Raw genomic sequence first — 12,291 nt, 5'->3', positions numbered from 1 at the left:
GGTAGGAGCTTTCACATTGATTATCATATTTGATGCCTCCACACAAACTCTGTGAAATAGATACTACTATCCCCATCTAATAGATGGAGCCACTGAGGTTCATAAAAGTTAATTAACATCCCAGAAGTCTCTGTCATTCTGGTGCCTGTACTATTGATATTGATCAGGTGCTCCAACTACTAAGTTCCTGAATTGCATTGTAAAATCATAGTTCTTCCCTAGTAAGAATTACCTAATGCCTGTAATTGGTTTTCTAAACCCTTTTATTCCAAGAATTCACCTAAAGTTCTCCTTTATCACAATGAGGATGGCTTTGCCTTGCTCTTCCTCTGTTTTCCCTCTAATAGAGTTAGAGCCTTAATACTGCTGGCTGAATAGAAGTAAGTGTTGGCTGAAGCTATCAAACCACTCTGTATTGTACATGATACTTGCTGCCCCTGCTGGTTCTTCACCTAGTTTGACTCTCTGGACTGCAGAAAACTTTCATTGCCGGTACCAAGCTCTTACTTACTGGTGTCTGACTGCCTCCTTCCCATGTATCAGCATAGAGCTCCTCTGATAGCACTCTTACGGCCTTCTCTTGAGAACATCTTTTTGCTACTATGTTGTCCATCCATAATGCTTTGTTTTTGTTCAGTCGCTCAGTCATGTCTGACTCTCTGGGATCCCATGGACTGCAGCATGCCAAATTTCCCTGTCCTTTGCTATCTCCCGGAGTTTGCTTGAACTCATGTCCATTGAGTTGGTGATGCCATCCAACCATCTCATCCTCTGTCGCCCCCTTCTGCTGCCCTCAATCTTTCCCAGTACTCATAATGTTACCTCCTAGATTAAAAATAAACAAATCAAACAAAAAAGTGCCAGTATGACAATGTTCCTTTTATGGTTAAAATAACCTATCAGCATCATCTACCAAAAAAAGAAAAAGTCTAGACTCCTAACACTGTATGCAAGACCTTTCGTGACCTTAATTCTACGTAACTCGCTAGCCTCACCTCTGGCTTCCACCAAAATACTATGCTTAAATCCACTGAACTACAGTTATTTCCCTCAGGAGAGAGAGGGTTTTTTTGTTTTTTTTAATGTTTGTGCTTAACTCTTCTGTTTCTTCTATCTGGTATGTCCTTTATCTATCTTCCTGGACCCAACTCCCTTTCACCAACTTTCACTCACCCTCTAAGAAAGTATTTAAATTGTGTTCTGAGAAACTCTTAGAGTTAACAGGGGACAAAGACAGAATAGAAAAAGGCAAAATAAATTACTTTGTGACTCCACCCCCACTGCATTTAGAGGTATACCTTTGTACACCTTCTATTAATAGATTCTTCAAATTCTGATACTAAGTTTAGGGCTTGAAAGAAAGCAGATATTAAAGAATATTTTCTGAGTGCTTCCTGAGCTCCCATTACTGATGATGCACATCTTTAGATTTTTAATAAGACATGTCACCAAGACCTTCAATGATGCTTGCAAGTACATGTCTTTATTGGAGGTTTCAAGAAACTTGGATTTTAGTCCTTGGCCACCCAGAGAAATCTTTCATGTGAGTCCCAGCAACTAATCTGCTTCCTTTAACTACAAAGGAAGGCCAGTCTGGTACCAGAAATCAGTCTTTGGTATTCTAAAACAGTATGCTCTTTAGCACAAATGAGATTCAGCAAGTACCTCTCAAGAACTGTCAGTCCTTCCTCTTGAGTCTGAAGTATTTCACCACAATCAAAAGGTTCATGTTCATTTGCCCGGATCAGAGTGCTAGTGTTTGTCCATTTCCACACATTTCATTGTTACCCTACCTCCTAATCTGAGGTATTGACTAAACATGCAGATTCCTAGACCTCACTCTAGAACTGTTTTAAGGAGGGAGCCTTGGAATTTGTATGTTTAATAAGTATCTCCAATGATTCTGTACTTCCCTTGTGGCTCAGACAGTAAAGAATCTGCCTGCAGTGCAGGAGACCTGGGTTTGATCCCTGGGTTGGGAAGATCCTCTGGAGAAGGGAATGGCAACCCACTCCAGTATTCTTGCCTAAGAAATCCCATGGACAGAGGAGCTTGGTGGGCTACAGTCCATAGGGCCACAAAGAGTTGGACACGACTGAGCACCTAATTCAAACAATTCTCATTCTCAGACAAATTTGGGAATCACTGTTCCACTTAAAAGCTTCTTCTCAGGAACAGATAATTATTACACTAATCCACCCTAGATCTTTGCCTTAACTTCTAATGGCTTATCCTTATTCACACTGTAAGAGTACCTGGGAATGGAAAACAAACTTTTATTATATAATACATATTTTATACAAATAAATAAGTTAGATATGTCTCTATAGGTCTTTCCTACTTTTACATTTTAGGATTTGAATGATAAGACATTTATTTTAAATTAGAATATAGGTCAGTGGCCCAATAGCACACAACCTTGCTTTTTGACAAGCTAAACCTTCTTGGCTATACCCTCACCTATCACTTTCACAACAATCTGAGCTTAGAAGCTGGAGGTAGAAAGAACATTGGATTTATCATTAATGTAGACTCTGCCACAAGTTGGCTGTACAGCCTTGATCAAGCCACTTTGCCTTAGTTATCCTCAGTCCTTCTTCCAAAAAAATGGAATTAAAAATAACTATTTTACAAGTTGGACTTAGGATATATTTAAGCGAGAACATGAAAAGCACTAACAAAAATGTTATATATAGATACAGATATAGATATAAGATATAGATATAGATATAGATATACACACACTTGGTTATAAGGAACATAGGGCTCCCTGGAGCATAGCTGGTAAAGAATCCACTTGTAATGCAGGAGACCCCGGTTCGATTCCTGGGTTGGGAGGATCCCCTGGAGAAGGGGTAGTCTACCCACTCCAACATTCATGGGCTTCCCTGGTGACTCAGATGGTAAAGAATCTGTTGGCAATGTAGGAGACCTGGGTTTGATCTCTGGGTTGGGAAGATCCCCTGGAGGAGGTCATGGCAACCCACTTCAGTATTCCTGCCTGGAAAATCCCCATGGACAGAGGTGCCTGGCGAGCTACAGTCCATGGGGTCACAAAGAGTCCGACACAACTGAGCGACTAAGCATAGCACATACGGAAGACATCAAAAGGATTAATAATAATGCAATAATATAAATCAATTAATCAAATATATTATCAGTTCTGCAAATACTTGATAAAATTTTTATGTGCAAAGCGCTGTGCCAAGAGCTGGGGTTATAGTAATGAACAAAATAAAGGAGCTCATATTATACGTGAAAAGAATATTGTGTGAATAATTTAAAAATAGCTGTCATGTGATATGTGCTTATAATGTATCAGACAGTATGAGAACATATAAAAACAACACAACAAAAACTCAGGCTAAATCAGTGGGGTTCTGGGCAATTTCCTTGGAGATGGTTGATGGTTGAGCTAAAATACAAAGCCTTTTAAAGTAAGGAATGGGTTGTGTACTTAAACCAAAGAGAACAGTCTGCATTGCTTCCTGTGCCTAAAAGGCATATGCTTCATTCAAGGGACTGAATGAGTACTACTGAGTGGTGTGCTAAGATCATGGAGGGGAGAGGTATAAGCTAAATTTAGACACAGGCAAGGGCTAGTTCATTAATGGCATTACAGATTTTGTTAAGGAATTCTGTCTTTGTTCAAAGTATAATGGGAGAGGACTGAAGCCTTTAAGCAAGGAAATGGCACTATAAGACTTAAAAAAAATTAAATATCATCGTGGCTTTATCATAGGTAGCAGTAGATGAGGGAAGATAAATTAGGAGACTATTAGACTAGTCCCAGTTGAGAGATGACTTTGAACTGTGGTGCTGGAGAAAACTCCTAAGAGTCCCTTGGACAGCAAGGAGATCAAATCAGTCACTCTTAAAGGAAATCAACCCTGAATACTCGTTGGAAGGACTGACGCTGAAGCTGAAGTTCCAATATTTTAGTCATCTGATCCGAACAGCCGACTCATTGGAAAAGCCCCTGATGCTGGGTAAAATTGAGGGCAGAAGGAGAAGAGGGTGTCAGAGGACGAGATGGCTGGATGGCATCACCAATGCAATGGACATGAACTCGGGCAAGCTTCAGGAGATGGTGAGTGACAGAGAGGCCTTGTGTGCTGCAGTCTGTGAAGTCTCAAAAGAGTCAGACACGACTGGCGACTGAACAACAACAACAACAGGTGAAGATGAGATGACTTCGATTAGAAAGGGGGTGGTAAAGATGGGATGAATCTGAGAAGTAATAGCAGGCTAAACGCAGTATAGGTTTGTGATTGGATAAATGGATGTTCTTCTTTGTTCTACTAACACAATACACAAAAATAGTAGTATAGAAATGTTTTACACTTATAGTATCCTTCCAGGTAAACAGTTTCTTTATTCCACCATCAGGAACTTGTGGTCTACTATACAAAAAACAATGTATTTAGAGCTCTGGTTGTCAGAAGTCAAATGTAATATAGGTTCCACCTTTAAGAAGTTCATGATCTTATAAAGGGGATACAGTATTCATGCAATTTTGACAACAATTCTGTAAGGTAGGTAATATATTTCCCATTTTATAGCAGCAAATACTGAAACCTCGAGTGCTTGTAAAATGTATCTCAGCTAAGGTAAGGCAGGGACTTCCACCCTAGTTCTCTTTTCATGGTTTACCAGTGCTTTGTTTGGTCTCAGAATGAAAAAGGATGCTCTCCAGATCCCTGATGATCCCTTCTGGGATGCACCAATGCTCTCCAAAGGCATCTATCTAATAAGCAAAATCTCAAGCAGTCCCTTTGGGGGGTGTTACATTTCAGTTGTAAGTCAGCAGCACTTTGTGTGATCTATCTGTCCCAATGAACAAAATAAATAGAGTAAATCCTTTCCCTCAGTGTTCAAATCCCTCCCCAAGTGACTACAATTTTAGATGATAATTCTATGAACCAAAAACGGTTACTCAGAAAAATAATGTAGCTTTAAATTCTACCATTGAAGCAAAAGGTGGAATGGGGAATAACAAGCCCACCCCACAGGGCCCAGGCTTAGGAGGAGATAGGGGCCATGCATGGGTGATATAAAGCCTTGCTATGAAAACCTTGCTATTCAAGTGTGGTTCTTGGACCAGCAGCATCAGCATCACATGAAAGTTTATCAGAAATGCAGACTGATTCTCATGGCAGACTGACCAAATCAGAATCTGCATTTTAACACTGTATTTATTTTTATAAAATGAAATTATTGTTGCTTCAATTATTATCAAGAATAATTATATTTTTTCACTCATTCATCCAATCAGTCCAACAGCTATATAATGAGAACCTACTCTGTACCACATCCTGCCCTATGTGCTAGGGATAAAGAGGTGAAGAGAATAGCTGATCATTCTTTCAAAGAATTCTCATGCTTGTAGTGAAGAAGATAAGACATTATTTAATTATCAATGTCCTAAAAGAGGGACAAAGCAATGTTAGAACTCATATCTCTCAGACCTTAGGTCACAGAATCATAAATTCTCACCATGATAAATTCCAAGAAGATATGGTATGTTTTGATGAAAAGCATAGGAAGTCTATAGCCAGACAGGCTGGTTGGAATACTAATTGTACCACTTCCTCCCATAAGCAAAAACCCTAAATCTTTCTAAGCCTTAGTGTTCTTGTTTGTAGTAACATCTATATGAGTGAACTTAACTGAGCATAAAAGATGTGAAAAGGCTAAGTAAACTAAGTTTTTGGCCATTCATTCAAACATTCAAATGCCTAGTCTGTCAAGGATACAGTAGTCTCCCTGGGGATATAAAGATGAAAAAGATTCCATTGCTGTCCTTAAGGAGCTTTCAGTCAAGTACAAAGTTTTAGTAAAATGCTCAAGGGGGAAAGCCTAAGGTATGTGATGGAATAAGAAAAGAACAATACCTTATTTGGAGGGGCTTGTATGGGGAGGCTCAGAAGGGCCAACTTTGAAAAATATACTGCCTAATTTTAAATGTTTTCAATGTTTGGTATTAAGAACACAGAAAATTTGCAAGAGAAGAAAAAGAAGAAATGTATTGAGCAAGAAGAAGGAGTATTTTGAGTTAACAATGTCCAATAAGGCAAAATAAACACTAATAATAATAAATTGTTAATGTTTATTGAACACTTATTAAGAGCCAGGCATAATGTTAAATGCTTTATATACTTTGACACATTTAATTCTACCTGTATTGGTTTACTGATGTGGTCTTGCCTGGAAATTTATGATACTCTCCCATCTCTTGACTCCTTCTGCTATCTTCCAACCATGAAACACTAGATTTATCTGCCAAGTTTCAAGATAAACACTATTGGTCCTATTTTAACTTACTTCCCTCCTGCCTTTCCCATAAGCACTTTTTGACGCCCACCCCACCTCCAGTTCTATCGATATGGATTCCATATTTAGATGTACTATTCATTTTTCTCATATTTAAAAATGGTCCAAGAAATGTGTCTTTCAGTGCAGTAATTCCTGTTTTAAAACCCCTATTTGAGCCAAGAACTCTATTTCCTCTTTAGAGAGATTCTTATGCAGATAAGAGTTTAGTCTTAAGCAACACACAGACATTTATAAAATCTAAGAGCTCTGGGGCACACCAGAGCCTTACATTGCTACCCCAGCTCCAACAGTATGGATGGAGGCACAAGAGATGATTAGATTTCAATTCAAGCAATTTTTATATAAACTGTTCTTCATGGGCCCAGAGAAAAAACATCCCTGGATATAACAATAGAAAATGTTGCTGTCAATTTCATTCGAAGGGAAAAAGGCACCAAATTGTCCCTCTCTACACATCCTTAAAATATATGATAAAATGTGTGGTTTCAGTGTCTTCACAAATAAATGAAGATATGATTTTCAGGGAAATTTATTTCTAAGTTCTTTTTCTTTTTTTGAATAAAGTTCTTAACTAGGTCATTCTGGCTGCTTGACTTTCAACTAGCTTCAAAAAAATACTTCTTTGATTTTGAAAATTGGGCAATGCATATTTTATCAGAACAATTGAATTAGGATGTATCCATGTGATCCAGAACTGCTACTAACCTCAGAACGAGAGATGATCAAAAGTCTTGTGCCTCTCATCAAAATGTAAGATCTAGATATAAGTCTTTTGAGTTGTAAGTTCTCTAATCATACACCTTGCTATTTCATGTCTTCCTGTTTTTGCTCATGCCCTCTCAACTACTTCAAACCTCACCCTCCTCTTCTTCACCTGACTTACTCTTAAATAGTCTTCAAAAGTCAGTTCAAGTGGCACATCCTCTAGGAAGACATTCCTGATCCCCACCTCTATCCACATTCTACAAGACTAAGTTAAAAATTCATATTCTTCCCATAATCCTTGTGTTGACTTCTGTCACAGCACAAATGGTCCTATATTATTACTGTTCCAAAGACAATGTGCTCACCAAAATGTGATATGTGCTCATCAAACTAAAATTCCTTTTCCTCCCAGGCACACACAATCAGACTATATTTCTTAGCCTTCCATAGGCTGGACCTATGGTCCTACCCAACAGATTGGGTAGGACCACAGATTGGGTCTAGCAAAGGAAGTGTGCATGGAAGAAATGCTCACTTCCTCCAAGCCCAATCTTCCACATACTTTCTCTTCCCTCATCTGCCAGTTAGATGCAAAGATCTGGGTCCCCAGTTAACTGTGAGGCTAAGTTCCTTTACTAACCCACATAACTTATAATTAAATGAGAAGTAAACTTTTATATTAAGCCACTGAGTGTTATTAAGCTATTGGAGTTTTTTGTTGTGGCTTATACTGACTAATAGAATAATCAGATGTTTATTTGTCTGTCTTACCTTCAGACAATGAATTTCTTGAAGTCAGTGTCAGTGTTTTATTCATCTCTGTTTCTATAAAATTTAGCAAGATGCTAACAGAGATTAAGTACTCAGGAATTAAATGTTTATTCTTGGGATATTTCTCATAATTATTTTTCCTTACTTCTTCAATGACATAATTTTCTAAGTTTTGGTTTCTCTTCTATTTAACAGGACTAAGCCAAGTATCTAGGTCTGAATAAACAGCATGTAAGTTATCTGGAACTTGCTGAAGCTCAGGTTTTCCAAGTCAGGCATGAGAAGATGAGGGAACAGAATATCTATGAATTATGTGAAGATCAACAACTGTCACATTAGAAATCAAATTAGTAGAAAAGATACCCACACTAACTTATCAGGGTAACTTATGTACTCATTTCAAACATAATTCAGTATTAAAACTCACAGCCAAGTTCTCTAGCTCATTAATAAATAAAATAATTAGATTGGAAAAATCCCTGATGTCAATGAGAAATAACTTTCAATATTTAAAGTATTGGTAATGCCAGTCTGCATCTCAAGATCTTTTCTTTGCCTCTTTTTTCTGATCTGTTCTATACCCTCCCTAGGGGATACCAGTATGAAATACAGCCCCAACAATGTTCTTTGGTCTGCCAAAGAGCCTGAATCCCAGACTGAAATGCTTGGCCTCTGCTTATAGGTAGATATGACCCAAACAATGCCATTTTTAAAAATTCTGGGAGAAATAAGATCTACATAAGATATATACCCAACCTGTTTCCAACAATTTAGCAGTTCATGAAATATAAACTTCATATTTGAGTTTGTCTATTTTTATGAGAAAAAATAAAACAGTTAAATAGGGCCAAATTCTTCACTTAAAGAATGAAAAATCCTAGATTTTCCCCCTTCCGCCTCTCTTAGAGAGGACCCTTACCAAGAGGTAGCACTTATTAAGAAAGCAACATTATTCATGCCTCAGGCAGACCCAGAGTGCTCTGCTTTGTCCTGATATATAAAAGAGAAACCAAAAATTACCAGTAATTTCACTGGGGGACTAAGGAAAAGTAATTGTGAGAAATGTCTCAGGCAGACCAGTGAATAATTATTGCACACAACTGACTAAAGCTTGAAATTTAGGGTACTTATTTTAATTGAACATCTGAAATGTTGTATTTATACAAAGAAAAAGCGGAAAGGAAATGAACTGATCCCAGCTCTACCAAGACCACATATCTGTGGAAGATCCTCATCTTCAGGGCTCTGCCTTCTACAGCTGAGGCAGCCAATGTCTCAAAGTCTGAAAGTTTACAATATACACTACTGTTTATAGATAGTCAGCCGGGTCAGAAAGCTTTGAGGGCCTCAATCAGTCACTGAAGGGGAGGGGAGAGGCCCTCTACACTATTTTTAGAAAGGAACAGAATTAATACTCTATGCCTGGGGTTGGAGTAGAGTTTGGTTTCCAAGGAGGTGTAAGACCTGGTGAGAAATGAAGATCTGATCTCAGGGGAAGTAAAAGAGGTGACAGGTAAACAACTAATCTGCAGAGTCAGCCTTATCCTTAAGCTAATGAAACTCAAGCATGGTATACTTGTCTGAGAATGGGGAAGTAGGGTCAAGTAGAAATTCCCTACTTGTATAGGACCATTTTAAGGACCTGAAATGGGCCCAGGTAATGTGGTTGAAGAATGTCAGCAACTAAAACAAATTTAAGATCAGTCACTGCACATGAAAACTTCTAAAATATTAAGATTTACATATGAAAAACCTTGATAGAAAATTTCCCAAATTTCATTATCAACAATAAACCACAACACTAAACTACATTTTAAAAGAACCATTAATAACAACAACAGCAACAAAATAGAACAACCATTTTAGAGGAAAGACTAAATAAGCTTTCTATTCTCTTTTTTAGAAAATGATACTATAGAATCATAGGCATATAACGAGAGTATCAGAGTATACAGCCAAAAATAAGGGGAAAATTTATTACAGAAATATGTTAGAAAGTTAATTAATAAAAACATTATGGTATTTAAAATATTCTGTGATATCTGTAGTATTTTTAAATAATTTAATAACTTACCAGCTTTAAAATTTGTGTGATGTTTTCTTATTCTAAGTCAATTCTAGCTTTCATATCTACATTTGTATTTGTGATGTCAAGAAGAAACAGTTAGAACTAGACATGGAAAAATGGGTTGGTTCAAAATTGGGAAAGAAGTACAAGGCTGTGTATTGTCACCTTGCTTATTTAAAGTATATGCAGAAAACATTGTGTGAAATGCCAAGCTGCATGAAGCACAGCTGTAATCAAGATTGCTGGGAGAAAGATCAACATCTTCAGATATGTAGATGATACCACTCTAATGGCAAAAAATGAAGGACTAAGGAGCCTCTTGAGGGTGAAAGAAAAGAGTGAAAAAGCTGGCTTAAAACTCAACATTCAAAAAACTAAGATCATGGCATGTGGTCCCATCACTTCATGGCAAATAGATTGGGGAAAAGTGGAAACAGTGACAGATTTTATTTTCTTGGGCTCCAAAGTTATTGCGGATGGTGACCATAGTCTCGAAATTAAAAGGCGCTTGCTCCTTGGAAGAAAAGCTATGACAAAGCTAGACAACATATTAGAAAACAGAAACATCACTTTTGCCAACAAAGGTCAAAGCTACAGTTTTTTTTTTTTTTTGTAGTCATGCACGGATGTGATAGTTGGACCATAAAGAAAGCTGAGCACTGCAAAATTGATGCTCTAAAATTGTGGTGCAGGAGAAGATTTTTGAGAGTCCCTTGGACAGCAAGGAGATCAACCAGTCAATCCTAAAGGTAATCAACCCTGAATATTCATTGGAAAAATTGACACTGAAGCTCCAATACTTTGGCCACCTCATGAGAAGAGCTGACTCATTGGAAAAGACCCTGATGCTGGGAAAGACCGAGGACAGAGTAGCAGGGAGTGATAGATGTGTGATGGTTGGATGGCATCACCGACTCAATGGGCATGAGTTTGAGCAAACTCCAAGAGATTGTGAAGGACAGGGTAGCCAGGTGGGCTGCAGTCCATGGGGTCACAAAGAGTCTGACACTACTTAGTGACTGAACAACAATAACAATGTTATATTGAATTGAATATAACATGGAATTGAACACCAAATTGAATAAGAATGAGGTCCCACAAACTTGGATATATCCCTGCTCGCACATATTCATCATTTGCAATGTCAGATTTGCCACTGCCTAGCCCAGCCTGAGAAGGGCATGGCAACCCACTCAGTATTCTTGCCTGGAGAATCCCATGGACAAAGGAGCTATGGGCTATGGTCCATAGGGTCACAAACAGCTGGACACGACTGAAGCAACTTGGCATGCAGCATGCAGCCCAACCCAGATAGAATCCTTCTCATCCCTTCTGCACCAAACCAGAGACTAGAGGAGAGCAGATAAGGGGAGGAACTCTAGAGTTGAAGCTGGCATCCACAGAGCAGCCTGGTATAGTGCAAAGGGTGCATGGTTTCTGTCAAATGGAATTAAGCTGGAATCCAGCTTCATTCACTACTATTAGCTCATCTTTTCCTTATCTTTGACAAAACTGGGGCTCTATGACCCTTGGCAAATTCTTTAACTCCACTGAGCTGATTTCCTTCCCCCAAGAGAATAAGGGACAGATGAGTTACCACTTGCAAAAGAAGCATTTGATAAACTGCAAATTGTTAGACATAAAAGTATTAGGAGCAAATAACTTGGCTAAAGCCACATGTGGTAGAATTCATATTTGGAGTCCACATATTTCTGGACCAAGGCACATACCTGTTCCCATTATAACTTGATACCTCTTAAAAATAATCACACCATGCCTGTACCACACTCATGCTGATAGACAGGATTTAGGATATTTGTGAAGTCAAAATGTAACCTTTATCTTTCTTTTATTCCCCTCAACCAAAGAGTCTTGCTACCATTCCTGAAGGGCACAATCTTATACCTCAGCTCATGTGTTGACATCATAGGGGAAATAAATGGATTACCCAGAACTGCTCGCTTCAAGTGCACCAAGCTTTAGTTAGTACTTAGAGGGCTATTTTTAACATCCTTATCTTTCAGAAATATATACTTATGTATTCATGGAATAAATTAAACAATATGGGGTTTGCTTCAAAATAAGACAGTGGGAGAGGGGTTAGAAGGAAGTGGGTAGTGATAAAAATGAAAAGTGGTTGGCCCTGAACTGATCATTGTTGAACCTGGATTATGAGAACATGAGGGCCATTACACTATTTATGTTTGCTTTTCTATAAAGTGGAAATTTTCTAGAGTAAAAGTGGAAAAAAGAGTTACTGAATACCACCCTAGATACATATGGGCTTTACTTCAGCCCATTCTCACTTTGCATCCTAGAATTTATTGCTTGCTCCATTTATTTTCAATATTTGAGGTAACTGTAAAAGCCAAATATCATTTTGGTGTGGCAACATTAATAAGAACAATAGT

At 38.1% G+C, this 12,291-nt stretch overlaps 1 protein-coding gene and 1 long non-coding RNA gene across 11 annotated transcripts in view; one reads left to right on the top strand and one right to left on the bottom strand.

Annotated features, from left to right (window-relative positions):
* LOC145504408 (BEN domain-containing protein 5) overlaps window positions 1-12,291 on the bottom strand; it is a 1,377,102-nt gene that overhangs the window by 953,582 nt on the left and 411,229 nt on the right. The gene's annotated exons all lie outside the window — the stretch shown is intronic.
* On the top strand, window positions 1,066-4,947 carry LOC145504413 (uncharacterized). The gene is made up of 2 exons (XR_014052194.1): window positions 1,066-1,928; window positions 2,901-4,947. It is a non-coding gene; the product is annotated as an uncharacterized LOC145504413 (long non-coding RNA).

The sequence above is a fragment of the Giraffa tippelskirchi genome, chromosome 5 (assembly GCF_054371585.1).
Source record: "Giraffa tippelskirchi isolate mGirTip1 chromosome 5, T2T-mGirTip1v1.2.pri, whole genome shotgun sequence".
NCBI lineage: Eukaryota > Metazoa > Chordata > Mammalia > Artiodactyla > Giraffidae > Giraffa > Giraffa tippelskirchi.
Note: the sequence above shows the minus strand (reverse complement) of the source record. Positions and strands in the feature narration are given on the sequence as shown.